Raw genomic sequence first — 27,697 nt, forward strand, 5'->3', positions numbered from 1 at the left:
AGGGCAAGGGAGGAAGAGAAATAAAGATTATGTCATAGTCTTCAGCCTGAGTACCTGGGATGGTAACCCTGCCACTGGACAGTAATAATGAATATAAAAGGAAAATTGGGCTTAGAAAAGGAAATAATGAACTTGGAATACCAGGACACACCCATGAGTATGAGGTACCATTTAACACTTTAAGTGATAAAATACTCAGAAAGGGATTTTGGATTTCAGATGTTTTGTTTAAAGTGATCTCCAGCCAGTATTTGACGGTTAAGTCCTAATTTAAGAACGATTAACTGGATTAAGTAATAAAATAGTTACTGGACTTTGTATACATAGCTGGACTCCTGCATATATATATATGTGTGTGTGTGTGTGTGTGTGTGTGTGTATATATATATATGTATATATATATATATATATATATATATATACGCCTTTGTGGGTATATTTATGCTGTTTTCATTAATGCAGTTGCTTGGCACTTGGAGTAGGTATAAGCATCTCTTTATTTGCAAAAGGAATTAAAGTCTTGTTGCCAAGTGGAACATTAAGTGACTCAGCAGCCAGAACAAGCCCTTTTCTTTAGCAAGAAGTACTAGTTGTGTTGACCCACACTGGAGAGAGTGTTTTGTTTATGTCAGACGAGAAATAAGAGCTTTGTCTGAGTCATTCCTTTTTCTGTCACCCTATTTATATTTTACAGCCAAAGTACACACAGGCCTCTAGAGGCCCGTGATGTCTGCTGTGCATTAACGATGTATGTGATAAAACCAGTCAGGACCCCTCCCCTGCATGGGTCCTGACCAGGCAGTTCACAACAGGAGAAATTCAGATGGCAATACATGTATGAAAATATTAGACTTCACAAATCATCAAAGATATGTCATTAAATATATGCCCATGAGAGGATAAAGAGAGTGAAGAAATCGAGGATTCAGGGCTGGCATGGGTTTGGGGAAGAGTACTGCAGATGGAATGTAAATTGATAGGATCATTGGGGAAGGCAGTTTGAAATCTGTATTCCAGGCTTTAAAATGTGTATGCTCTTGGTTTCAGTAACTTCACTTCTAGGAGACTATATTAAGGAAATAATGGGACAGTCATGTAAAGATACATATAAAGAATGATCATATAAGCATCATTTAAAATAATGAAATGTTGTGCATAATATCCAACAATAAATAGGCCATTGGTTAACTTAGACGATGTGCTGTAGCTATAATAATAGGAAGATTTGCATTATTAAGCTTAAAAAAAAACGTATTTCCAAATGAATTCATAGTCCAATTTATATAAAAGTGTATGTGTACCAGTGTGCTTCTAGGAGAATGTATGTTAAATTTTAAATAGCTTTAAAATGTAGATGAAAATAAAAATGTTTTAAAATCTAAACCAAAATCTAGACTCCTAATACTAAATTCTGAGTGGTGTAAACTGCCCTTGTCCCATAAATTACTATTATTTGTGGAGCTATAACATGTTCCCATCCCCACCCATACTTTCCCTCTCCAAAATAATCTGGGCTCTCTTAAAAGTTCTAGCTCATTCTAAATTATTGCATAAAGATTTTTATTCACAGTGGGAAGAATCTAGTGCCATCTTAACCAAAGAGAAACCAATAAATAGTTATCATTCCTTAGTTTTAATTTATGCTACAATAGTTAAAATATCCCCAGACAGTGCTTACTAAAAAGCACTATACTTTGGTTTGAAGTTTTAGGGAACAATTTTCCTCTTCGCTTTGATTTCATTAATTTATAGCTCGCCTCTTTGCAAATGTGAAGTACCCAGATCACTCAATAGAACATGTGCCGAGTATGAAAATGCATTCATACTCACGAGCAAACCAGCTGTATCATTGTACTGCCTCCAGGGTAATGATGATTTATAAACAACAGAATGTATGTCCAGAGACACGCAAGATCTCTGAGCTAGAGACTTCACCTGTGACACATAAATGAAATGATTCAAAATCCTCTTTCTTCCCAGTCAGCAGAAAACCAGTGTGGCCGTGTCACTCAGGTCAGTCAGGGCACAAAGCTTGAGAGAGCTGACTGTAACTCTCAGGGTTCTTGAGCAGATGGAGCTTCGTGTAACCACATACAGCCTGATAGAGAAATAGAAGAGAGCAAAAGGGGTGGGGAAAGGCAGAGGGTTAATAGGTCACCTGCTCTTTGCCCAGCACTGAGGTTCAGTGCTTACTGTGTACTCTCTCATTCAGTAAGCTGCAGGCATGTGTATAATATTCAGATGGTAGTTTGACTAAATATTTCTGAATAAGTCAGTCCTTTTCCTGATGTTGCGTTCACCAGCTGCATCCCATAGACAGCCATTCCCCAGATCTGCCAGTTATGCAGTTCGTTGTTGATGATCCCAGATTTTGCCTCCTCCCACTACGGTTCAGCATTCCATTAGTCACTGTGTAAACCATGCACCACAGCCAGGGAAGGAGATGCCTCACATTTCATAGACAGAGTTGTGAGCACAACTTTGTCTTCATTTCACTAATTTGTATCTGCCTCTTTCCAAAAAGGATTTGAAGTGCCAAAATCTTCCAAAAGTATGCGTGCTGTGAGACATTTCATAAGAGGGAGAACACAGAAGGGCAACATATAAAAAGGCAAGACAAGACAGGGAACAAAGGAAAGTAAAAATCCCCCTCTGTACAGAAAGGAGCAAAGAGAGTTGGGGAGAAGGATCGAGGACCATTGGTCGTGGAAGTGGAGCTCCTGAAGGGGCTTTAGTGATTGAAATTGGTGGTGCAGGTGAAGGGTGAGCACTGGGCCTTGTGACTGGTTTGTCTCTGAGTCTTGCCCAGCATCAGGAAGGCTTTTTGTGTTTTTCTGTGCATATGTTACATACCAGTTTTTTAAATTGAAATAGTCAGTTACAATGTGTCAATTTCTGGTGTACAGCACAATGTCCCAGTCTTGTATATAAATACATATATTTGTTTTCATATTCTTTTTCATTAAAGGTTATTAAAAGATACTGAATATAGTTCCCTGTGCTACACAGAAGAAACTTTTGAAAAATCTATTTTTATATGTAGTGGCTAACATTTGCAAATCTCAAACTCCCAGATTTATCCCTTCCCACCTCCTTTCCAACCGGTAACCATAAGATTGTTTACTATGTCTGTGAGTCTGTTTCTGTTTTGTAGAAGAGTTTATTAGTGTCCTCTTTTTTCTTTCTTTTTTTTAGATTCCACATATAAGTGCTATCATACAGTATTTTTCTTTCTCTTTCTGGCTTACTTCACTTTGAATGACAATCTCTAGGTCCATCCATGTTGCTGCAAATGGCATTAATTTATTCTTTTTTATGGCTGAGTAGTATTCCATTGTATAAATATACCACAACTTCTTTATCCAGTCATCTGTCAATGGACATTTAGCTTGTTTCCATGTCTTGGTTATTGTATATAGTGCTGCTATGAACATTGGGGTGCATGTATCTTTTCAAATTAGAGCTCCCTCCAGATATATGCCCAGGAGTGGGATCACTGGATCATATGGTAGGTCTATTTTTCGTTTTTTGAGGAACTTCCGTACTGTTTTTTATAATGGCTGCACCAAACTACATTACCACCAGCAGTGTAGGAGGGTTCCCTTTTCTCCACATCCTGTCCAGCATTTATCATTGATGGACTTTTGAATGATGGCCATTCTAACTGGTGTGAGGTGATAACTTCATTGTAGTTTTGATTTACATTTCTCTAATAATTAGTGATGTTGAGCATTTTTTCATGTGCCTCTTAGCCATATGTATCTTCATTGGAGAATTGCTTGTTTAGGTCTTCTGCCCATTACATATCAGTTTTTTAATAAGGTTTTAAAATTAATTAAAAAGCAGAATCTTGATTTCCCCAGGCAAACCCTATGCAGTAGACATAATTATTTTTCCCCCATTTTGTGGACGAGGCTCTGAGGACATGGAAGGGTCAAGCAATTTGTCCGTGGTCATACAGCAGGTACACAACAGAGCTGGGACTCACACCCAGGTGGCCTGTGTTCTTGACTACTAGGATTTACTTCCTCCCAGGAGAGTTGGTTCAGTCATGAGATACTCTGATTCTGTTCTTGGCTTCTCTTGGCTGCCACTTCAATATCCAAAACATGATGCTCAGAGACTCGTTTATACTATTTCTCATATGTGCTATGCTAGATTAAAGATTGCTATACATTCCTTGCAACTTCTCTTGAGAGATGGGATCAAACTCCCCTCCCACTGAATCTGAGCTGGCTTTAATGATTTGCTTAATTGGTGGGATGAAGTGGACATGACACTGTGTGACATACGAGGTGAACTATAAGAAGACTTGCTACACCTGCCATGGATTCTTTGGACACTGACCCGTAGAAGCCAGTTGCCATGCTGTGAGGAAGCCCAAGGAGCCCATCGACAGGCTCACAAGGAGAGGAATAAGGACACTGGCTTACAGTCCTGGCCTGCACCTGCTCACCAACCACATGAGTGTGAGCCATCTTCAGGTGGCTCCTCCAACGTCTTGAGTGACCCCAGTTAATGCCACATGGAACACAGATGAGATGTGCCCATTGAATCCTGCCTACATTGTAGAATTCATCAGTAAAATAAATGACTAGTGTGGCTTTAAACCACTAAATTTTGGCACAGTATGTTGTGCAACAGTAGGTAACTGGAGCACCTGCCAGCTTTGCGTAACCAACATAAATCAGATTCAAATGTAAGGTCAAAAAAATTTCATTTTCTTTAATATTAATGCTATTACAAGAGAAGTCTTCTCTAGAAAAAACTCTTACTTCAAACGTCCCTGAAAATCATCCCAGAAATTATTTTTGCATAGTTAAAATGTTTTAACTCTTAACCCTCTATCCTTACTAAAGCAAATACCAAAGACCACGCACATTAGTACAGATTTACTGACTAAATTGGAATCTTCTAAGAAAAAACACATTTGCTAGTGGAATATCAACTAAGTGCCATCAGAGTAATTGGGGAAACTAAATGTAAAATCAGATTCTAAGTGAATCTGTGAGTCACTGCAAATTAGGTATAAGAACTACATAGTATAAAGTTAGTTACTCACATTAGCTAAAAGGGCAGAAGAATAAAATCTAACATTTTTGTTTGGGGCTCCCCACTCACTCAACACATTTGCTTTGCAAATACTTTTCTGATCAGATAGAACAGTTACCTAGGGTATGTTCCACTGGACCTCACCAGCCAAATTGGAAGTGATTGATTACCAGAGTGGTGTGTTTACTTTAAAGGGAAATCACAGGATTATCGCTCCCATTTCTCCTGAACCCTTTCCAACTTGTACTTCCTGTGCTTGGTAGTCCCTACAAGATAAGAAAGAAAGAAATGCCCTTGAATGCATGGCTAGTGGTAAGATGCCTGTGAGACCCTTGTGGGCTATGGCTGGTGTTGAAATAATTTATTAGAAAGTTGATGAGTCTATGGAAACAAAATGGCCACAATGTATAATGAAATGAAGAAAAGCACGTGGGCAGACAAACAGGAGCTATTGTGTCAAGCAATTTGTCTGATATGTTGGCGGATGAATAAAAGATAGTGAGTTAGAAAAAGAGGTATTTTTGGTGGGGAGGGTATATATATAGCTCAGTGGTAGAGCACATGCCTACTATGCATGAGGTCCTGAATTCAATCCCCAGTACCTTCATCAAAAATAAATAAATAAACCTAATTACCGACCCCCCACAAATTTTTTTTTTAAAAAAGAGAGGTATCTTTTAGAAAGGCTGACAGGATCTGTTCTGTTAGCTTATAGATGCTACTCAACTCGGCAGCTCTGGTGAGAAAATCGCCACAGACAGCATGTAAACAACTGGGCGTGGCTACGTGCCAAGAAAACTTTACTTGTAGAGATTGGAAATTGAATTTCGTGTAATTTTCATGTGCCACCAAACAGCCTTCTGTTGATTTTTTTTCAACCATTTAAAAATGTAAACACCCTTCTTAGCTCACAGGCTGTACAAAAACAAGCAGCAGGTGGGGTTTGGTTCATGGGCCACAGTTTGCTGATCGTTGTTGTCATTTGGGGGAGAGGACAGCTGGATGACTTGAGGAGAGGAAATGGCTTGCTTTCTGCTTTCTAAGCTTTCATATTTAGGGAACTTTTTAGAACAATTTTATATACATATGGCTTTTATACTAAAGAAATGAAAGACATGTCCATATTGAGGTCAAAGGGAAAAAAGTCTCTGTACAAGGGCCCTATTAGTGGGAAAAGGACAAGTGATGGCCCCTTGGGGCTCATGTTCAAATAATTCAAGATCTCATTCATTCAGACTCACCCATTCGGAATTTGGGTTGAAGGTCTCATTTGCTCACTTGAAAAAGATTTATTTATCAACCTAAATTGTAAACAGTTTAAGACAAATTGTGTTACTAATTGTAAGTTATCTTCATCTGCTTATTAAAGCTGGCCCATTAGGAAGTCTGCTGAGAAGGCTAAGAGCCTAGATTAAGTTACTTGAAAGCAATGCCCTGTTGCTTTTTAAATGCTGTGTTAATTACTCAGACTGTCTTTTCTCATTTTACCCACAATGTGTTACACTTTTGTGATACTTATGTTAGGCTAATTTTCATTAGAGTTGTGTGTATTCCTCTTTTTGTCCATCTTCATTCTTTGTAAATTCCCAGAAGGCATGGTACTGGCTCTTATAGATCACAGCTTTTATTCATTCATTTATTCAACAAATATTTCCTGGGTGCTTGCTATGTACCAGGCAGTGTTGTAGGCCCTGGAAACACTGGAGTGAACCTGAGGACAAGAGGCCGTGTGGAGGGGGCTGCCTGACCAGAGCTGTGACTTTTGGTTAAGGGATGTGGCCAACCTACCGTTAAGCCATAGAGAAAGAAACCAGGGGGATGAATACCCCAGCCCCCCTCTTCTTTCCTTCCTCCTGCCAGCGTTCTCCAGGGGTGAGCCCACGTGGAAGCCCTTGCTGCAGGCCACGTAGGTTGGACTCCCAGAACAAGTAGCGTAGGTCCTGAAGGGCAGCTGGGAGACATTCTACACCACTGCCGTCCCGGGCGTGATGGGGAAGTGGTCAGGAGGGTGGCAGATTCACTTCCTCACTCTTGGCATTTGTGCAGATTCCAGTATTCTTGGCTCCAGCTGTTACCAGATGCCTAGACCCACCAGGTAGACAGTTATAAATTACTTTTTATAAGTGCACACGTGGAAAAGTCCTTGGCAATGATTTAGTTGGAGGATAAAGAATTGGCGTTGGTACTTCCATAGAGCCTTTGAAGCTGATTCGCCATCTCAGCCAGAACACTTAAAAATCTCAGTTCACTTATTTAGAAACTGAACATAGTAATACATTCTTCTCAGACAGATGAGAGGCTTCAGCTCATCAAAGTCTGTATGTTTTTTGAGATTTCTCATGGAGATAAGTTTAATTATGATGAGCATCATATGTATTAGTAATTAGACATAAATCTCTTAAGTTTGATTAGAGATAAAAGTGCCCTTGACTTTAGAGTATTGATTCTGTGACTTATTATGGACTCTTACATCTTAGAGTTTCATCTTGGAGGTGAGTAATTTGACTTGGAAGGTCATAGGGGTTCTCTGACCTTGCTGCATTTTAGCTATCTCAGGCATGTTGACCAGGATAATAATTGCGACCGTTTCTACGAAGAATTAACTACTTGAATCGACTGTCTAAACCCTCCTTCATTATTGTACTCTACGCACCACAGGTGAAACCCAGAATAAATTACTGAAATGTAAATAGAACATGTAAAGACTCTTTCCGATCATGTCTACCAAGTACCTCAAAGTTTAGGCAGTATATTGATAACAAATAACTATAACTCTCACCTTACTTGTGGGAATGGAAATTGGTTCAGCTACCTTGAAAAATTGGTAGTTTCCGCTAAAGCTGTGCATATACCTAACCCTTGAACAGCAATTCCCCTCCTAGGTATACAGACGAGAGAAATGAGTGTCTGTGTCCACTGGAGGGTAAGGGAAAAATAATTTTCTAGGTTCTTGGCTGAGGACCCCCCCCCCAATAATTAAAAGACAGATTAGTGGGAGAAAAATGAATTTAATTACATATACCTATAAGAGTCCAACAAGCCACAAGACTCAAAGGGAGTCAGGCAATTAGGCTCATACACCATCCTGAGATAAGGAAAGGGATGTGGGGGTCTGGGGCATCAAAGGGGAGGAAGGCACACAGGACATTAAGAGGAGCACATGTTTGGTAAACAGATGTTTGCCCTGCCATGCAGATTAAATCAGATGAAAATGTTATCTCTGGGAATAGCTCTCTTCCTGGTACAGACCCCCTTTCTGCATTCTTTCAGGCAGTTAAGAGGAAAGTCAAAAACTTTTCCTGTTGCTGGGTCTTGATTGTCTTCAGCTCACAATAATCTCCGTGCCAAAGTGACACGTTTTGGGGTGGCTCATTCTGCTCCCCTTCACTGCCAAAAGACATGCACGAGGGTGTTTATAGCAGCCTTATTCCTAATAGTTCCAAACTAATAACCCAAATGGACATCAACAGGGAAATACATAAAATAAATTGTGATTCTTTCATATAGTGAGATATTTCATAGCAATGAAAATAATGAGCTAATTTTTTAAAAAATGATCCAATGACACACGCAAAAACATGAATGAATTTCAAAGATACTATGTTGGGTAAAAGAAGCCAGGGACAAAAAGAGTGCCTGTATGAAGTTCAGAGACAGGTAAGATTAATTGGTGGTGATGAAAGTAAAAAAAGAAAAAAAAAAAATTACTCCTTGTGCCAGGGTGGGGGCCCGGAGGTATTATCTGGAAGAGTCTTAATGAAACCTGCTATGCTGGGAATTTTCTATATTTTGACATGGATGGTGCTGCAGGGGTACCTGTATAAACATTCTTCGGACTATACTTTAGGTTGTGTACTTTACCCGCTTTACTTATTGTACATTATACTTCAATTAAAAACTTTTCTTAAACAGCTGTATTGAGTTTTACAGCCAAACTCTGGCAAATGTAGCCATAATAATATCAGGAAAACACAATGAAACTTTTACCTTACTATGGAGTAGAAATAGATATAATCTTTCTGGAGAGTTTGCCAATGCGGCTTAAAAACATGAGGAATAAGCACACCTTTGACTGTCTCCAAACCACACTAGGATCCGCTGGCCTGACTTGCAGCAAAGCCAATCTACTGACACTGGGTGGTGGTGAAGGGAAGTTCAGTGTTTACCGTAGGGTGCCAAGCAAGGAGGATGGGCAGTTCATGCTCAAAAGACCCAAACTCTCCAGTGGCTTTCAGGGAAGAGTTTTTAAAGACAGTGTGAGGGAGAGGATCACAGGGTGTGTGATCAACTTGTATTCAGTTCTTTGATTGGTTGATAGTGAGGTAACAAGGTGATGTTTTGGAAATCTCAGTCATTAACCCGATTTTAACCAGTCTGGGTCTATGTGCTAGTTAGTGGTCAGCATGCAGTGAACTTCTCCCACCTGGTGGGAGTTTTAGTTTTCTATAAAACAACTCAAGGATATGGCTCACAATATTATCTATGGGCCCTCAGGAGGAACTAAAGATCCTTGACTCTGTTTTATGGTTAAACTATTATAATTTTGTCCTGTTTAACTTTCTTTGGCTTATTCCTGCATTTTTAAACTTTTCTGATTAAATTTGCTCTTTGGAACTTGGGGAAGGTCTAGGAGGCTAAAGGTTTTTTATGAGCAAGAAGCTGGGGACCGTTGTGGGGAAAGGATCTCCCCACAGAGTCCTGCTTGGTTTTATGACCTAGCAAGTTCTATAAACATCATTAAGATCATATGTATGGGTTTATCCATAAGGATGTTCATGTCAACGCTCTTTGTAATATTGAGCATTTGGAAACAATCCAGTGTTCACTTCTGAGAACTGGTAAATATGTTATATAACAATACACAGCTATTTGAACAACATGGTGGGGAGAGGGGCTATGTTTGTATCCAGGTGTGTTTCTACTGGGAAAACAAGATAGACATAAAGACTCCAGGAAACTGTGTTAGTTGACTAAAAAATCGCTCTAGTGATGAAGATATTTGAAATATGTGTATTGAATCACATTAAGAAATGTTAATAGATATAGAGTACACATTATTCACTTCCCTGGAAGGAAAATATAGGTCTTATGTTCCTTCCTAAGATCTATTTATTCTCATATTCTTTGGTTTAGTCTTAAATTTGCTGTCAATGTTTCTGACCCAGACTCAGCAAATGAAATCTTGTCTGTGGCTCAACTCAGCAGTTTTCCTTTTTAGCACTTGCTGGTTAAGAAAACCTCTAGGCCTGAGGGAGAGGGGTGTAGTGGTAACTCAGTGGTAGAGTGCTATGCGTAGCATGTATGAGATCCTGGGTTCGATCCCCAGTACCTCCATTAAATAAATAAGTAAACCTAATTATCTTCCCCCACCAAAACAAAACAAAACCAAACCCCTAGGTCTTGAAGAGAGGCTGTTAAGTACTGAGAGCTAAAACAGTAAAGCAGTAGAAGAGCAAGGGAAAGCTGAAACCTTCCCATAATAAAATCCTACTCTGTTTTTAGTAACCATTAAATAACTTTTTAGAGTTGTCTCTAAGAAACCCACTTGGAGACATCCAGACTTTCTAAAATTTAATATTATCTCCAATGGAAATAACATTACTTGCCAATTAATTTTCATGGGGTAACATTATTCAAATTGGTAACTGTAACTCCCCAAGATTATATAAAGTTTTGATTGCTTTTTCAAGATGCTCAACATTCTATTTCTGTCTTTTCTTCTTCTGGCCAAAGGAAGGATGAAGTCAATGACTCTGGTAGGTTCCTTATTTTGAACAGTGAGACTTGGTACTGTTATTTCTAAAAGCTTTTTTATTCAAGTTAGCTGAGAATCTTTGGAAGAGGGGAGTTTTTTTTTTCCATTGGGAAAAGGAAGAATTACCTTATTTTCAGGGATGCCTTATATTCAGCCTTTTAAAAAAATTTCTTGGCCTCAATTTCTGCATCTGTAAAATGAAAACAATAATGCTACCACATCTCAGCGGTACTAGAAGAATAAAATAGTGTCTGATGAGGCAAGTGCTGATAAATAGTAACTGTATATTTCTATATACACATGCGTAGTAAGCCACATAGGTATAGCTCTGTGTACAGTAGTCCTTATCTTAGTTTTTCATCTCCTGCCTTAGCGCCATATTTGGTCCACACTAGTCCGCATAGTTTTTGGTTGAAGCCCCCTTTTTTGGTTTGTCATAGATGGCATAAAACGCTTTGGTGACTTAAATTTCATTCTCCACGCCAGGCCAGCCTGGGGTTTCTGTAGAATAACAGACATTTTTTAGTAAAGCTTAAATGACAACAGCAGATTTAACTCCTTCCCAAACTCCCCTTTTTATTCAAGAGAATTCTTGTGGTACCTTGTCCTTTTACCTCATTCATTCATGCATTCCACAGATATTTACTAAACACCAATAATAACTTGCACACACAGCTAGGTGCTGGACACACTGCGAACCAGTCATGAAGAGGCTTCTGCCTTCATTCATGGAGGTTATATTCTGCTGGGGGTGTTCTTCATGATGCCACTTTTTTTTTGTTGTTGCTCCAGTGTTTACCAAGCAGTTTTCCAGCCCCTTGCCCCTACTGCTTCTGAGCTAGTCCTACAGAACAGCGCCTTGCTTAAGTGGGCACAGCTGATGTCTGAGCATTGGGCTTCCCAGCCTTTCAAGCAAAGAGGCCCTCCCCCTCCTCAACCTTGCTGGACCTCTAAATAGGCCAGTGGTTACATAGCCCATACTGACCTGGAACCCTCTTTCCAAGAACGCCATTGAAACTGAACTTATTGTTGCAGAGCCTTGGCTAAAGACTTGGAAAATATCCCATAAATAAAACACCAGGTAATCTTGAGGCTCGTCCGCGTGATTTATCAGCATCCTTTCACATTGCAAAGTTGTGAAAGAAACACTAGGGAAATATGTCAACCCCTAATGGCGGGAACCAGAGATATTTTCAGGAAAGGGTAGGCGATTCCAATCCAGAGTCTCCTCAGATGCTTGAAAGAGCAAGGATTATGCAGGGATAAAAAGCAAAAGTAAACACAAAAACTATGAACGAAGAATGAACACAAAGGGCGGAAATCCTTCTATGGAAACAAGCTTTCCTCCAAAGAAGAAAAACAAGAACCTGCTGGAAAATCTGTCAGCCTGGAGTAGTAAATGGAGGCCAGAGTCTGCACAGTGAGTGCCTCCTGGGTCCCTGGGTCTCTGCTAAAACGCTTTGTTTCTAAATGGAAATTAATAGTTGGCAGCTGAGAGACTGACTTGCCAGACGCCGGTTCCGTTGTGGAGTGGGAAGCTGATTTCGGGAGTGGGTTAAACGGAGGGTGTGAGGGTGCAGGAAGAAAAAAAGCAGATTCTGTGACGTCTGGTAGAGGCGAAGGTACAGGCAGCTCGAGTTCGGCGGTTTCTTCTCTTGAGTTGTGCGTTTGTTCATGAAAGCGCTATTCACCTTCCACCCATGCTCCGGGGCCGCGGTGCGATGCGGGGGTTGGGGGAGGAGCCAGCGCCTGGCCCCGCCCACTGCCCGCCGTACCGGGACTTTGCTTCCAGAACTACATCCCAGCGCTGGAAAGGCGGGGACCCAGCCTCAAATCTAGGTCTTTTCAAATGCAGATTTGTCTCCTTATTGTTTTGGAACCTCTATCCTGTTGCGGTTTTGTTTTTATTTTTACTTTTAATCACACCTGAAATCTTTATTTCTGTTGGGAAATGCCACTTTCCCTTTGATCCTTGGAAGCTGCTTTGGGCCACTGTGACCTTCTGACGCAGAGACCGTATTTTCAGGTGGTATGACTAATTCCACCTTCTCTTCTTTCCAGTGCCTCCTTTCCCCCCCTTATCCTCTGAATGGGTTTCATTCCTTTCTGTTGCCAAATATTCTTTCTGAAGTCCTCTCAAGATCTTCTCTACTCCCTTCCCAAGCCTGACACCAAGGCCTCCTCCCTCCAAACCAAACTCAGTATAAACCAGAATGAAAGCAGGGAAAGAGACTCAGTGAATTACTGCTGGCACTCCAGGATTTTCACTTTTCTCATTCTGAAATCAACTTGTATTTGAAAGACAAAGACATGTATATGGTAGAACATGATAAAATGAAGGCCCTCATGTTTGATTCAGAGAACTCTTAATGTAGAGGCTACAGAAGAATCCTAAATAAGCATGATTGTGAAAACTTTAAAACGGTTAGACATTATGTCTGTGTCTTTCATTTTAACCATTCATTCATTCAGCTGATAGTTACTGAGCACCTGCCACGCGCCAAGCACTACTTCGGGCATAAAGTAGACCAAAAAAATTCTTGTTCTTATGGAGCTCATGTTTCAGCTCTGTGAATACAGACTAGGGGGAGCAGTCAATAAACCTAACGGGTAAGTACATCATGTGTTGGAAAGTGTTAAGTGCCAAGAAGGAAAATAAAGCAGGGAAGAGAGAGGGAGTATCGGAGGTGTGGCTGCAGAGTAATTTCACACAAGGAGGCCAAGGAAAGCCTCACTGAGAAGATGACATACTTGCCTAAAGGTGAGAAGTGAGAGAATGCATATTCAGATATCCTAAGGGAGAGCACACAGTAGAGGGAGCAGCAAGTACAAAGGCCCAGAGGAAGCACGCCAGAGTGTGTGCTAGGAAGGATGAAGACACCTGTCTGGCTGAGGCATGGAGGGGGAAGGAGTAAGTGAGATCTGGCTAGGGAGGTCTCTGTTGGGTTTTGGTCTTTCTGAGTGAGATGGGAGCCATTTAAGGACTTTTGAGCTGGAGGGACAAGATTTGACTTAGTTTTAACAGGGGTTAATGAGGTCAAGAGACAGATTTTTAAGCCTGAGGGGAATAACAGCATGTTTGTATGCTGTTGGAAATGATCCGTGGAAAGAGAAAATACAGTGATGCAGGAAAGAGAGACAGTTGCTGCCAAGATGCCCTTGAATAGGGAAAGGGGGTTGGGATGTTGAGTGGAGGGGAGGGGCTGCCCTCAGGACCACAGACAGCTCATATAGGGTGACAGGAGTGGAGGCGGGGTGTGTGTAGGGGCACAGAGACAGGTGTAGGTCAATGTGGTGGTGGGCATTTGTGGAAGTTCTCTTCTGGTTGCTGCGATTGTTTCAGAGAGGTATGAGTTAACCCTCTAGGAGAGAGGGAGAACAAAGGGAATGTCAGATTACCAGGTGGCCCACCTGGTTTCCGGTTATGGATCTAAAATGAACCCAGCCACTTAGGTATGTTTTTCTCCAGCCTTGTTGAGCTGCTCTGGTGCAGGCACAGAGTAAGGGGAGAATCAGAGTTAACCAAGGTGGGTGTTTTGCTAGGTGAATAGAGGGAAGGAGAGGCACGGGAGTTGGAAGTATAAGTGAGTAAATGATGATAAGCTGCTTAAGTTAAGTGGAGGTGCGGGGGATATTAACAGTAGTGAAAAAGTGGTGGGATCAGTGCATCATAGGTGTCCTTGGATTGGAAGGGTACTAACGGGAGTGAGCTGGAAATCAAGGAAGTGGTGTTTGGGATGCTTGAAATGGATGAGGGAGACAGTGCAGTTTCTGGCAATGACATGGTCTAGAGTGTGACTGTGGGGGAAGCTGAGGTAGGGTGGAGAACAAGACATTTGATGGAAATGTGCTCAAGGAACCCCAGGGCAGGGGTATTGGGAGGCTCCCCTGTGAATTTTGAAATCACCAAGTATTTTATAACATAAGTAATGTTGGCAAAGGTAACAGTGAGTCAGGAGCTAACATCTTTAAGGAATGAGAGGAGAGTGATGGGGGTGGAGGGTGGGTTTCTCTTGATCACTGCAGCAAGGAAGACCAGTCCGTGGTCTAGTCTATGACAGCTCTTTAAAGGTGGTGAGTATAGAGTGAAAGGAAGATCATTGACACAGAGCAGCAAGGAGGCCAACTCTGGAGTCGACTAGGGGCCGTAGCACAATGGAGGTGGGAGAGGGAGCAGTGACTGCAGGGAAGACCCAGGTTTCAATTAGAATGAGAAAGTGAAAAAAAAATGTTCAGAGTTTGAGGAGAGAGGAATTTGTTGATGAAGGACCATCGGTCTCGAGGACAGAGTGGAGGGGTTTGGGGTGTTGGGCCATCAGAATTGTGTGGGGGTAGCATCCTGGTGATGATGTTCATTTGCCTGCATACCTGGAGATCCTGGGCTTGTAGTGACCGACCTTAGCGCAAGTGATGGGGTGGGTCTTGTTGGTTTTGAAGGCTGAGAATATGTGTGTTGGGAGGGAGGAGAGTTCAGTAGAGGCAGGTCTTGCCAGGACATCTCAGAGTTTCTTCTCATCTCAATTGTACATCTATACAGTGAGTACTTAAAAGAAAAGTAAATGAAAATGCATCAAAGTCCCCAAAGTAGTTGTATCAGGGTGGGGGAATTATGGGCAGTTTTTCTCCTCTTTTCCACTCTTTTCCTCTTGAAGCCCATCCAAGGATCTCACCACTGAACTCAGTTTAAGAATTCTACCACTTCTGGCTTGTAGTTTAAATAAAACATCCAGTACTCATTTACAAGGTTCAACTTATTTTGCTAGATTCACAAAGGAAAAAACATGCATTAAAAACAACGATGACCACAAATAATATCCCTGCTGCTGCTATTTCCCTGGGTGATCTTAATGTGTTTTCACAGGATATCCCAGATAAAACAAATGCCTTTCTGTCCTTGAATATGGCTAAGTATACTGCATCCTGCCCTAGACTGTATTGCATTTTGCTGGCCAGATCCAAACCTCTCAGGTTTTTCCAGGAAGTATGTTTCTAAAAATTTCCAAAGCCTGGATAGAGAGTTCTTTTGTGCCCAGAAACATAGATCTGTAATTAATAACAGCTGAAGTGTTCTTTATGTCTTTGATAAGTCATCTAAAGCCCCAAGGGCTGTTAGAAGTGAAATTATTCTCAATTTTCAGTTTTGTTATCAAATCTCTTTGTTTTTGTTAGATAAAGAGTGCACTTATTCCCTTAACCATCATCCATCCTCATCCCCAGGAGGACTTCTTTGTAATAAACCTCCTGGTCCTACAAACCAAGATTATTGCACAAATATGTGTAGAAACTTACCAGCCTGTTATCTGCCTATCATACCAAGCACCATAGAATACTTTTGCAATTCCCTATCATATGCTGCTTTAAGGAAGGTATATTAATTTTTCTCTAGGTTGTAGGTAGAACACTCTTATCTAAAGAGACACACTGGAATTGAACATAAGTATGGGGAATACCCTTAATCACAGTGTATTTCTGGGATGAAGGAATATTTGATTAGTATTTCAAAGACTCTTTTAACTTCCAAGCATTTCAAGAGATTGACCTGGATCTTTTGAGTATAAAATCCTGCAGAAAAAGTAAGAACTGCTTGAAACTAACAGTCCAGAAAACTGAAATGTATTCTTGAATATGACTAACAGTAAGTACCTCCGTCAACTTGGGCAGTTGACTTAACCTCTCTGGTCCTCAGTTTTACCGTGAAAAAAATGACAGGATTTGACCAAAACTGTAGATTTAGGTAGAGTATGATGGTCTCAGAGGGATTTTATAATTTGCCTCAGAAGAAACTAGGGATTCAGATTCCCTGTTCACTTCCTTTTCCATTATACTGCACTGAACTGTAAGCCACTTCCAAATCAAAAAGACGATGATTCCAACTTCAAAAATAGTTTCAAAATTGTGGTGACTTTGGAAGCAGATTTGCACATGCCCATCCCCACCCCCATCCACGCCCCATGCCTGCTGAACCATTTCTGACGAGTTTTGGATTAAAACTCCTCCATCATAGTGGTGGCTGCAAAACTCTGTGAATGTACTAAAAACCTTCAGATTGTATACTTTTAATATGTGAATTGAATAGTATGTGAATTATGTCTCAGTAAAGCTAGGTCAGAATTCTTTTGTTTGCAGGTAATAGGAACCAACGCAAACTGACTCAAGCAAAAAAAAAAAAAAAGAGTTAATAGCCGATGTCATTGAAAAGTCCCACCCACACTAGATGTCCAGGCATGACTAGGTTTCTGGTCTCAAACAACAACATGAAACCCCAGCTGCCCTCTCTGTCTTTCAGCCCTCTCGCCTCTGCCACACTGTGACACTCAGTCTCAGGAAGACTTTCTCCACCAATTTTAATTTTACCGATTTAGCAACTCCAGCAGAAGTATCTCCAGCAAAAGTCCTGACACTGAGTGTCATTGGCTCGGTGTGGGTCACATGCTCATCCAATAATAGTGACATCCAATAATAATACTTACTATGAACCAACTTTATTCTTACAACATCTTGTTTGATAGATGAAGAAATCAAGACACAGAAAGTCAGATAACATGCCCAGGAACACACAGTGGTGAGTATGGGAGCTGGATTTGAAACTCTGGCAGTCTGCCCCTAGAGTTCCTGGTCTTTTGGGTCTTAAGTGCTCTGCTGCCCCGCGTCACTGGAATCAAGGCAAAGGAATGCTCTGACTGGCTAGTCCTGGAACAGATCCAGTATTTGCAACTGCATTCTCTCCTAACATCCTCTGTTCTAGACCTTTGAGAATTGGTTATACATATATAAAATATTTGTGCAAAGGATATATATCATATGAGATGTTACTGAATTTTAGAAAGGTTTGTGAGTCCTCTGCTTCAGAGACTGCAGGCATTTCTGCATCATGTTTTCCATAATCACCAACATCACCCTGCAAGGAAGCTTCAGAGTTTGTCAGGAATAATAAGACTCAGGCTTCCTTGTCCCAGAATCAGGAGAACCATGTTAGGATCTTGGCCTGTCTTAAAGAAAATAATATACCAGTCTGTAGCTTTGGGAAGGAACAGTAGAGTAACTTCAGTGTTTCATCAGGACCAAGAAGTTAAGGGAAACTTAAAAACTACTCACCAGAATAAGTCATAACTAATAGACACACTCATTGTAGAATCCAAGGATTAGGCTTAAAAGAAACCATCGCTTTTTGAAATGCAAATATCAAGTTAGAAAATTAAAATATGTTTTTCCATCTTTTTCTGATGCGGGAAATAAACTTAACATGGGCTAAGTATTTCTCTGGTGTCAATTACTGCCCACATTTTTCAGAGGGTGGTTCCCAGCATGACTAGCAGTGGAATCACCTGGGATGCTCTTTGCCATCCCTTGTGGTGGGCCCAGGAATCTGCATTTGTGAAACATCCTCAGTGATTCTGATGGCCTCTAAAGGTTGAGAATCATCATTGTAAGTGGCTGGGGGAAAGTGGCTAAGCGCTTAGAAGGAGGACCACAGGGCTCTTAAGTTGAACCAAAGACAATATCCGTAGGCGATATCTTCCCTTTGATAGGAAAAGGGGGAGGCTTACAGTCTTAGATTTCAAGCATCTTTAATTGTTGGATGATTCTGCTTCAGTTTCTCTCTCCTCATTTTTATGTTCAGACGTGTGGGTGTCTGTATTCACTGCTAACGCTAGACAGAAAGAAATAGCACTAATCAATAAACTTCAGTGAGGAATTTTTCAGATGCAAAAAGTGTTGCTGTGAGCTATAAACCATGACTTCCAACAGCAGCAATTAATAATAGTCATCACTGAATAATAAGTGCCAGTGTTTCCTGAAGGCATAGTGTTGGGCACTTTATTTAATGCATTATCCCAGTCTGTCCTCCAGTCGCCTTACGGATGAACAGGTGTGGATGATACCTCCATTATTAGACAAGGAGACTGAGGCACAAATGTTAAGTAACTTGTCCCGCATCACAAAGGTGGGGCAGAGTTGGGACTGATGGGGTCCAGGACACGCTCCCCAAAATATGGCACTAGGCATATTGAAATTTTAAGCTAAAGGAATTTGAGAGAACAGCACAAACAGGGAGGTCACTCTGACCTTTCCTCTCCCTGCTCCCCTGACACAGGTCATAACACCCTCAAGTGAGAGGTGTCTTCCCTGCACCCAGAAGAAAGGAGCATCCTCATCTCCAAAGACAAAGGGACCTCCAAGAAGAATCTGAACAAACAGGAATCTGCTGTTTCCTCCACTTTATTGCATGACCTCCTACTCCTTACCATAGCACATTCCTGCACCACGTGACGTCCTCCTCAAACCTCCTGTAGAAGTCCTCAGATTTAACTACTTCATGGGGTCTTCATTTCCATCTGAAAGTTCCTGTGTCACATAAAACTTATATGAATTATACATGTATGTCTTTCTCCTGTTACTCTCTCTTTGTCAGTTTACTTTTCAGGCCCAGCCAGGGACCCTAAGTGGGTCGATAAAAAACTTTTTCCTCCCCAATCGGACTTTAAGACCAAGTCCATTTAACATTAAAGCCTCTTTGCTCTTAACCTGTGAGCCATACTGCCTTATTCTCAGCAAGAATTTATTATTCTCATAGACTCACAGACACAGAGAACAAATGTATGGTTACCAAGGGGTAAAGGGAGTGGGAAGGGATAAATTGAGAGTTCGAGATTTGCACCTCTTGGGGAGTGATGGAAATGTTAGCTATCTTGATTGTGCCGGTGGTTTTATTGGTGTATACATACACCAAAATTCATCAAGTTGTACATCTGGAATATGTGTAGTTTACTGTATGGGAATCATACCATATTAAAGATGTTAAAAATAAATAAATAAAATAAAATAAAGAATATATTCTCCTCGAGGCTAAAAAAAGTAGAATCTGAAGAAACCTTGACTACAACACACATAAATTTATAATAAACTCACCTGAAAAGAAAGACCCCATCAGAACTCGCCATCCTAAGAGATCTATCTGACATGCACGGAGGCCATTCTCTTGTGTCTCAGAAACCTGGTCACCAAAATTAATAAACATTGGTGTCCATATCCTGTGAGCCCCTTTAATGCTTCTAGAAAGTTTCAAGGGTCAGATTTCTCTTGCCTCCCTGGGTCTGGGACTCTTGACTTCGGACGGCCTGTTATAACTGCTGCTCACGACTTGCCCTGAAGCCTTATTGGTGGATGGTGTAGAGAGGGATTACACACCTGGGGAAAAAAAGATCTGTCTAGAAGTGTGCAAAACCACCCCAAATTACTTTTGCTGAAATTCAGGCACCCACTTTGAGCCAGGCCCTGAGGTAATAAAATGGGGTATCCAAAGACATTTCGACCTCAGAAATTCCCAGGGCAGATGGGACACGTGCACAAATCATTACAATCTGAGGCAACATGGAGGAGAGGGCGCGAGCTCTGGAGTCAAGCTGATCCAAGTCCAGTGCCCCCACTGCCCTGTGAAGGTCCCTAACCTTTCTCCACCTCAGTTTTCTCATTTACAGAAGGAACAGTACTAATAATAATGTGTCCTCATGGAGGATATTGTGAGATTAAATGGAATAAAATGTATAAAAGTCTTCACAAGATTCTTGTAGTGTAGTAGGTGCCCAGTGAGTAATTTTATTACCAGCTTTTCTCACTGTTACATGAGAAACTACATGAGACAGAATATTATTTAGGGCAAGAAGAAAGAGATATTGCTTCTAGTCATTGAGAAAGACTCCTTTGAGGAGGATCATTTGCTCTGGGCCCTGAGGAGAGGAGTTTCTGTGAGAGAGGAGGGTTAGCCCATCCAGCGGAGAGGCAGAGCTCAGCGATGGGACAAGCAGGGCGTGTGTCGGGAAGGGTGAGCAGAGCAGGATGGCTCAGGTACAGAGTCGGGGCGGCTGTAGAAAGGGAGGAGGGAGAGCTGGTCAGAGGTTGTATGTGGAAGGTCTCAAATGGTGATGTCCTGTAATGGAGCAAAGGGCTCGTGTGCCCACTGTACAGAAAGCCAAACTCTGACGGCGAGAGTTTGCAGCAAAGTCAGGGTTTACTACAGGGCGCCAAGCCAGGGAGTGGGAGATGAGCCTCAGATCCACTCCAATTCGGTCTTTGAGGTAGGGGTTTCTTAAGGGGCCAAACAAAGAACTTGGGGTTAATCGTATCTTGTGACATTTCTTAATGGTAGTTTTGGGAGTCAGGATGTCTCTGGTTTACAGTTCTCTGGCCCAGTGATGCATGGCTTGGGGGTCTGTGAGCTCATCTTGCCCTGGAATTCGTAGGTTGATGATGATATCTAGAAGAGCAGTTTTAGCACCTTAACCATGTTATCGACAACAGCAGTTTCAGTCATCTGACTCTGGTTGGTTAGTGTTCAGTTAGCAGAGAAGTGAGGTCAGAGGGGACAAGAAAGGGAATAAAGTTTTGGATAGAGAGATTAATCATAACCTTGATAAGGGAACCCGGTTTCGGGGGAACTCAGTTTCAGTCATATTTATTTCATAATCCAATTTCGGTCTTGATGCCAAACACCCAGTAAAGAATTGCAATACCTTCTCCCTCTTCCTCTTCCTCCTCCTCCTCTTCCCCGGCTCTGCCCCTCCCCGCCCCCTCAAATCCTGTCACCATTTATAATACTCATTATCCTAGCTAAGGCTGCCTTGGAGGCAAGGAGAATACCCTTGCAGCCTTAGGAGGCAACTCTTTTGTAAATTATGAGTGCATCGCCGAAACTGTATTCTCACCTCTGCCCCACCCTGGCCATTCCTTGTCACAGCCACCACAGCCCAGAAGACAGTGCCATTTGGGAGTTGCTGTCACTGGGAAGCCTGGGACCCCAGGCCCTGGGGAGCAGGGAGAAGGAGAACCAATCTCGTTTTGCAGAGATACAGGGGGATGTTGGGAAGAATTGTGTAGAGAGGGTGATTTAGCTGTTATCTGCTTGGATGTGGGATTGATTCACTCCTACTCAGAGGTTCTTGGAGCCCAGAACATTACATAAGTGAAACGCCTGATGCATTTGGTCTCTGTAACACTTAATCCACCACCTCTGCCCCCGCTCAGCATTTTCAGTATTTGCATTGTACAGTGATCACTAAAGACCAGGACTTGACATCTTAAATATTTAAAAATTAAAAGTAAAACCCTAAGGGGTCTGTTCTTTGTCCCTCTAATTGGAGATGGCCATATCCACGTCTCCATGAGAAATGGACACAGCTGGGGAACTGGGGCAGGGCTGGAGTCGTGTGTGACCTTGCCCTAAGTAAGGCTTCAATTCAGAAGTATTTAAGGGAGAGTCTTGAAGCTTGTCTGGTCTATAATTAAACTGACTGTTCTGGTTTTTCTTTGCACAAGCATTTACTATTAGCTGGAATTTGGGTACAGAATTGTCACATTGTCAGATCCAGAGCAAACTGATAGTATGTGACAGTCAGCATTTTCAGAGGACAGACAGTGCTGCAGGCTTGGGCCTGACAACCTGATTCACAGTCAGGCGGCCTCAACAGCACCGATTGTAGGAATGAAGTGTAAACATGCAGGTGTTTCTCAAGATGCAACATGTGGAATTGTTAAGCAATTGCTGAATTTTTCTTGTTCCCTTGAATCAACTGGTGAAAGTTGTGGACACATATCCAAACAGGTTGCTTCCAGGCTGCATACGTTACAATACATATCTTTTAATGCTTACTTACCTTCAGTCACAAGAAATACCAGGATTACCTTGCGTTTGTAGAAAGTACTTTTACTAGCTCCACCTCATCTGATTCTTTCCAGAATCGAGAGGCGTAATAAATATTATCCTGACACTGAAGTTGGGCAGATGGCACAGGTGACAACAGTTCAACAGTAGCTAGTCCAGAGGGACCAGCCAGCTAGATTTTCTGCCTCCAGGTACAGTGTGTGGGCCTCTCTTCCACACTGTCACAGAATAGTATGGTTTGATTAATTTTTCTAAAGCCCTGATTTTTCAGCTTCCCTGGAGAACTGGAGTAGGTCATCTTTTTGTTTCTTTGTTATGTTGACCCAATTATACATTCCCCGCCCCCCCCCATAGATCTCTCCATCCTGTAGGACGTGGGAAACAATTTTTATGCATAGCCAAGGATTTTTTAAAATCAAATATAAGCAAAATCTGAATTTCTTTGGAGCAGGAAACAGGGAAAACAAATACCTCATCTTTGCTGATTGCTCATATAGAGATGCTAACAAAAACTCAGAAAGGGGTTGGGTTTTAGAAATTCAGATTATTTTGTTGTTACCTAAAATAAAACCTACTTTGAATATAAATTGGTGCAGCCACTGTGGAAAACAATATGGAGGTTTCTCAAAAAAAACTAAAAATAGTACTACCTTATGACCCAGCAGTTCCACTCCTGGGTATATATCTGAAAAAAACAAAAACACTAACTTGAAAAGATACGTGTTCCCCAGTGTTCATAGCAATATTGTTTACAATTGCCAAGATACGGAAGCAACCTAGGTGTCTATCAACAGATGAATGGAAAGAAGATGTGAGATATATATATATATCTACACACATACCACTTAGCCATTAAAAGCATGGAATTTTGTCATTTGCAGCAATATGGATGGACGTGGAGGGTATTATGGTCAGTGAAATAAGTCAGACAGAGAAAGACAAATACTTTATGATATCATATGTGGAATCTAAAAGATACATCAAACTAGTGAGTATAACAAAAAAGATACAGGCTCAGAGATACAGAGGACAAACTAGTGGTTCCCAGTGGCAGGGCTGGTAGGGCAATACAGGAGTAGAGGAATAAGAGGTACAAACTATTAGGTATAAAATGAGCTACAAGGATATATTGTACAACACAGAGAATACAGCCAGCATTTAATAATAACTATAAATGGAGTATAACCTTTAAAAATTGTGAATCACCATATTGTACACCTGTAACCTACATAATATTGTATATCAACTATATTTCAATTAAAAAGAAAAGAAAAAATAAAGCCCCCCTTCTCTTTAACTGCAGCCCTCGCTCTCTCTCCATCCCCTTCTTCACAGGCCAACCCTGGGGAGACCTGGATGCCTCCCTGCGCTCGTTCCTCCCTCCCTCTCACCTCTCACTCTTCTCCAGTCTGGACAGGCCCAGCTTCATGTTACGGTCCCCAGTGGTCTCCATGTGAATCAATTCAGTGGGAGGTTTTTAGGACTCAGTTCCTCTCTTAGCAGGATTTAGTGCAAATTATGTCCTTAGAAAAGTTATTTAACTTCTCATGGGATAGTAGGGAGGTGTGAATGAGAGAGTTGGTGGGAAGTGGTGAGCACGGTGTCTGCTGCCGTGATAAGCAACAATAAATGATGAGCATTGCTTTTATCTGCACACTCTTCCTTGTTTTTGTGACAATGTCTTTTCTGGTTTTCCTCTTACACCTTCAGTCCCTTCTCCTTTCCCACGGTGTCATGAGATGTTGAGACATATTCATTCCACAAATAATTTAGCAAGTGGATATTTCATGCCAGAAAATTTTCTTGACCCTAGGGCTACAGCAGTGAACAAAATTAAGTGGCTGGCTTTATGGATTTATATGTGGGGGTGGGAAATTATGAAAATTAATATGTAACACACTAGATGATTGATATATAGTACATATAAATATAATACTATATTATATATAATGAACTGTATGTCAAGTGGTTATATATCAGATGTTAATAAGTTTTAGAAAGCAGGGAAAGGGGGATGGTTGAATGCTGCAATTTAGAATAGGATGCTCAGGAAAGTCTTAACCAATTGGCTGATATTTAATTAGAGACCTTAGGAAGTAGGGAGTAATACATGTAGAATATCTAGGAGACCATTCAGGCAAAGGGAACAGCAAGTGCAAAGGCCCTGAGGTGGGGAAACACTTGGTACATTTGAGGAACAGAAAGAAAGCCATTTGTGCCTGAGCAGAGTGAGCCCAGCAGGAGAGGGGTGGAGGTGGAGACGAAGTCAGAGAAATAACCTTCAATTAGGAGAGGGGCAGGGTGGATCCTGAGACTTTTTCCAGGCACCGTAAGGACTCTGCTTTACTCTGAGTGAAATTAGAGGCCATTGGAGAGTCTTAAGCAAAGGAATGACTTTAGTTTAAAATAATCACCCTGGTTTCTGTGTGGAGAATAGACTGTTGGGGCCAAGGGTGAAAGCAGAGGACTGGCTAGGAGGCTATTGATGTAGTCCAGCATTTCTCTGGGTCTGTCCCAGACCCTTCCCCTGCCATCTTGCTCTCTCTTCTGGACTACACTTGCCTTCAAATAGCATCTATGTGCCAAACAACTCACGTACTGACTTCTCTTGCTCCTACCTCTCTTCTGACCTCCAGCCTTACTTCTCCATCTGTTTACCTCCATACACACTTGGTGGCCACTCAGTACGTCCAGATGTACCCATGCTCCTCCACGGCCCCTCTGGCCCCTCTGGGGCTCATATCTCAGTAGATGGCACCACCACCCACCAGTTGCTCAGGAGCCCTCCTCGGAGCAACCCTTCCTTTAGCACATCCCATCTGGGGAATCACCAAGTCCCGTGGTTTCTATCCCCCAGCATCTCTCAGCTGGACTCAACACTGCTCTACTCCAAGGCTCCATCACTGTTTGCCTAGCAGAGAGCAGTAGCCTCCTAACTGGTAACTATATCTACTCCACTCTTCTGGCTACAACTGGGCAGTTAAGTGATATTTTCCACAGAAACGTAGCACTCCATGAGGAGTAGTGAAAAAATATTTTTCTGTTAAGATGTGCACTTCTCACAGTGGAACAGTCTTTTAAGTTAGTAAAGGGAAACTTACTAACATCTGAAGTGTTTACTTTTGGATTAGGTTACTGGACTGGAGAGCTACCCAAGGACAGTAGGCATCCCACTAATATTTGCATGATTAGAACACTACTTCCCAGAATAAAGAATGCTTTTCTTTATTATCATATCTGGGCAAACCCCAGATATGAACTGTAACATTTTCCCTTGACCACAGGAAGCTCACTAATGTCTGGTTTTGAAAAGTAGTTTTGTACCTACATCCTGCTACTCAGAGCACCTCGCTACATAATTAGGGAATTTTTTAGCTAAAAAAGGGGTGGAGTGGGTGTAGTACATATGCATGTTCCCTTCTTTAGTTTTATCAGAAGAAAGAAACTAGGTTCTCCACTTCCACCCCAGCTGTGGCCAGAGTGACCTAAAGTGACCACAAACTATCCGATCATAGGACACCTCTGCTCAGAACCGATCCTTGGTTTCTGATTGCCCTGGCACTCAATTCCAGGTTCCCTCGTCTGGCCCCTTAGGCCCTACATGATCTGGTACTTGCCCTCTCCCCTGCTTTAGCCCTTATTTTTTCCACCTGCCTTAGATTTGTCTCTATTTCTCAAGTATACACCACTCTCTCCTCAGGTGTCTTTCTCCACCCCTTCTGCACCCACTTAAAAGCTGTTCTTCCTTTAGGCTTCACCTTAAATATCTCTTTATCAGGGATCCTTTCCCAACTCCTGGATCTGGTTAGGTCTCCCTGTCATAGGCCCCTGCGCACCTGTTTCTTCCCCAGAGCCCGCATCACACTGTACTTACTTGATCAGTGTCTGTCCTCTCGGGTCCGTGCGCTGCTCCGTTCAGCCAGGTGCTGTCGGTGGTCTCATTCCGCCACGGTCTCCCAGCAGCCTGGCCAAAGCCTGACACAGCGTGGGCCCTCAGGAGACACCAGCTGGCTGGTTTGCTCCGGTTTTGCTGTGAATGCCAGGCTGTTTCATAAACAAAATGATTTCCAAGTGAAGATTGCACTTGGCACTCCCACTAATTTGGTGATTCATTTTATTAATAGGAAGAGGGTACAGTAGTTGGACAAAGTGTACCTCTTTAACAAATGGAAATAGATCTTCCAAGGGGGTGGTGAACTGAGAGAGCAGGAGAGCTGGGATGACTGTGGCTGTTCTCTCAGCCTTGTTTTGGGCTTCATTACACTTGGTCCTGTTTCATAAACTGCAAGACTTTATATGCCTGATCCAGTGAAATAAGGTTCCTCACACTCCAGACTTGAATGAATATGCATAGTGTGTTTGCCCTGAGTTGAAGGTCTAGACAGGGGAGTTTGGGATTGTGAAGATAGAAAATATCTTCACAAACCCCCAAATCCAAAATTAAGTTACTTTTGGAGAGGGAAGGGGGAAGGGGCAGCATAGGGGTAGGGGAGTATGAGGTACAAACTGCTGTGTATCAAATAAGCTACAAGAGGGGGTGCGTATAGCTCAGTGGTAGAGCACATGCTTAGCATATACGAGGTCCTGGGCTCAATCCCCAGTACCTCCATTAAAAAAATAAATTAAATAAGCTACAAGGATATATTGTATGACACGAGGACTGTGGCCAACATTTTATAATAAGTATAAATGGAATATAACCTTTAAAAATTGTGAATCACTATATTGCACACCTGTAACTTATATAGTTTTATACATCAACTATACTTTAATTTTTTTAAAGTTACTTTTGCTCCCCCCGCACCACCAAGTTTGCTGTCAGAAACTGCAGATACACTCTGTGGAGTTGGTGGCTATTTGTACAGTATATTTTATAATTTGTATAGTAATGTCCATAAAATAAGGGACAGGTTTCCAATTTCCATTGGTGTAGGATGTACTCAAATCCTGCCAAAAGTGTCTTCCATTTTAAAAAGACTTAATCCAACCTTAAAGACTTCAGCTTCCTTTTCAAAGACATGGCTTCTTTTCTTCAGGAAGTATGTGTTTCTACAGGGATGCAAATTGGATTTAAAATACTGAAGGAAGTTGATTTGATTTACTGAGTATACCTCGGGCAACTGAGAGAAGGCTCTCTGAGATTTACAAAGAATAATTACCTGGTTTGTCAGTATACAACTTTGGATTACAAAACTGCACAAGGTTACACAGATAGGGTGCCTGGAACTTTT

At 41.7% G+C, this 27,697-nt stretch overlaps 1 protein-coding gene and 1 long non-coding RNA gene across 4 annotated transcripts in view; both read left to right on the forward strand.

Moving 5' to 3' along the window:
• The window catches only part of TMCC3 (transmembrane and coiled-coil domain family 3), a 235,154-nt gene that overhangs the window by 122,346 nt on the left and 85,111 nt on the right, over positions 1-27,697 (forward strand). The gene's annotated exons all lie outside the window — the stretch shown is intronic.
• LOC116667723 lies at positions 1,192-9,940 on the forward strand. Its single transcript, XR_004324741.1, has 3 exons — positions 1,192-1,203; positions 2,078-2,081; positions 5,863-9,940. It is a non-coding gene; the product is annotated as an uncharacterized LOC116667723 (long non-coding RNA).

This window comes from Camelus ferus, chromosome 12, assembly GCF_009834535.1.
Source record: "Camelus ferus isolate YT-003-E chromosome 12, BCGSAC_Cfer_1.0, whole genome shotgun sequence".
Taxonomy (NCBI): domain Eukaryota; kingdom Metazoa; phylum Chordata; class Mammalia; order Artiodactyla; family Camelidae; genus Camelus; species Camelus ferus.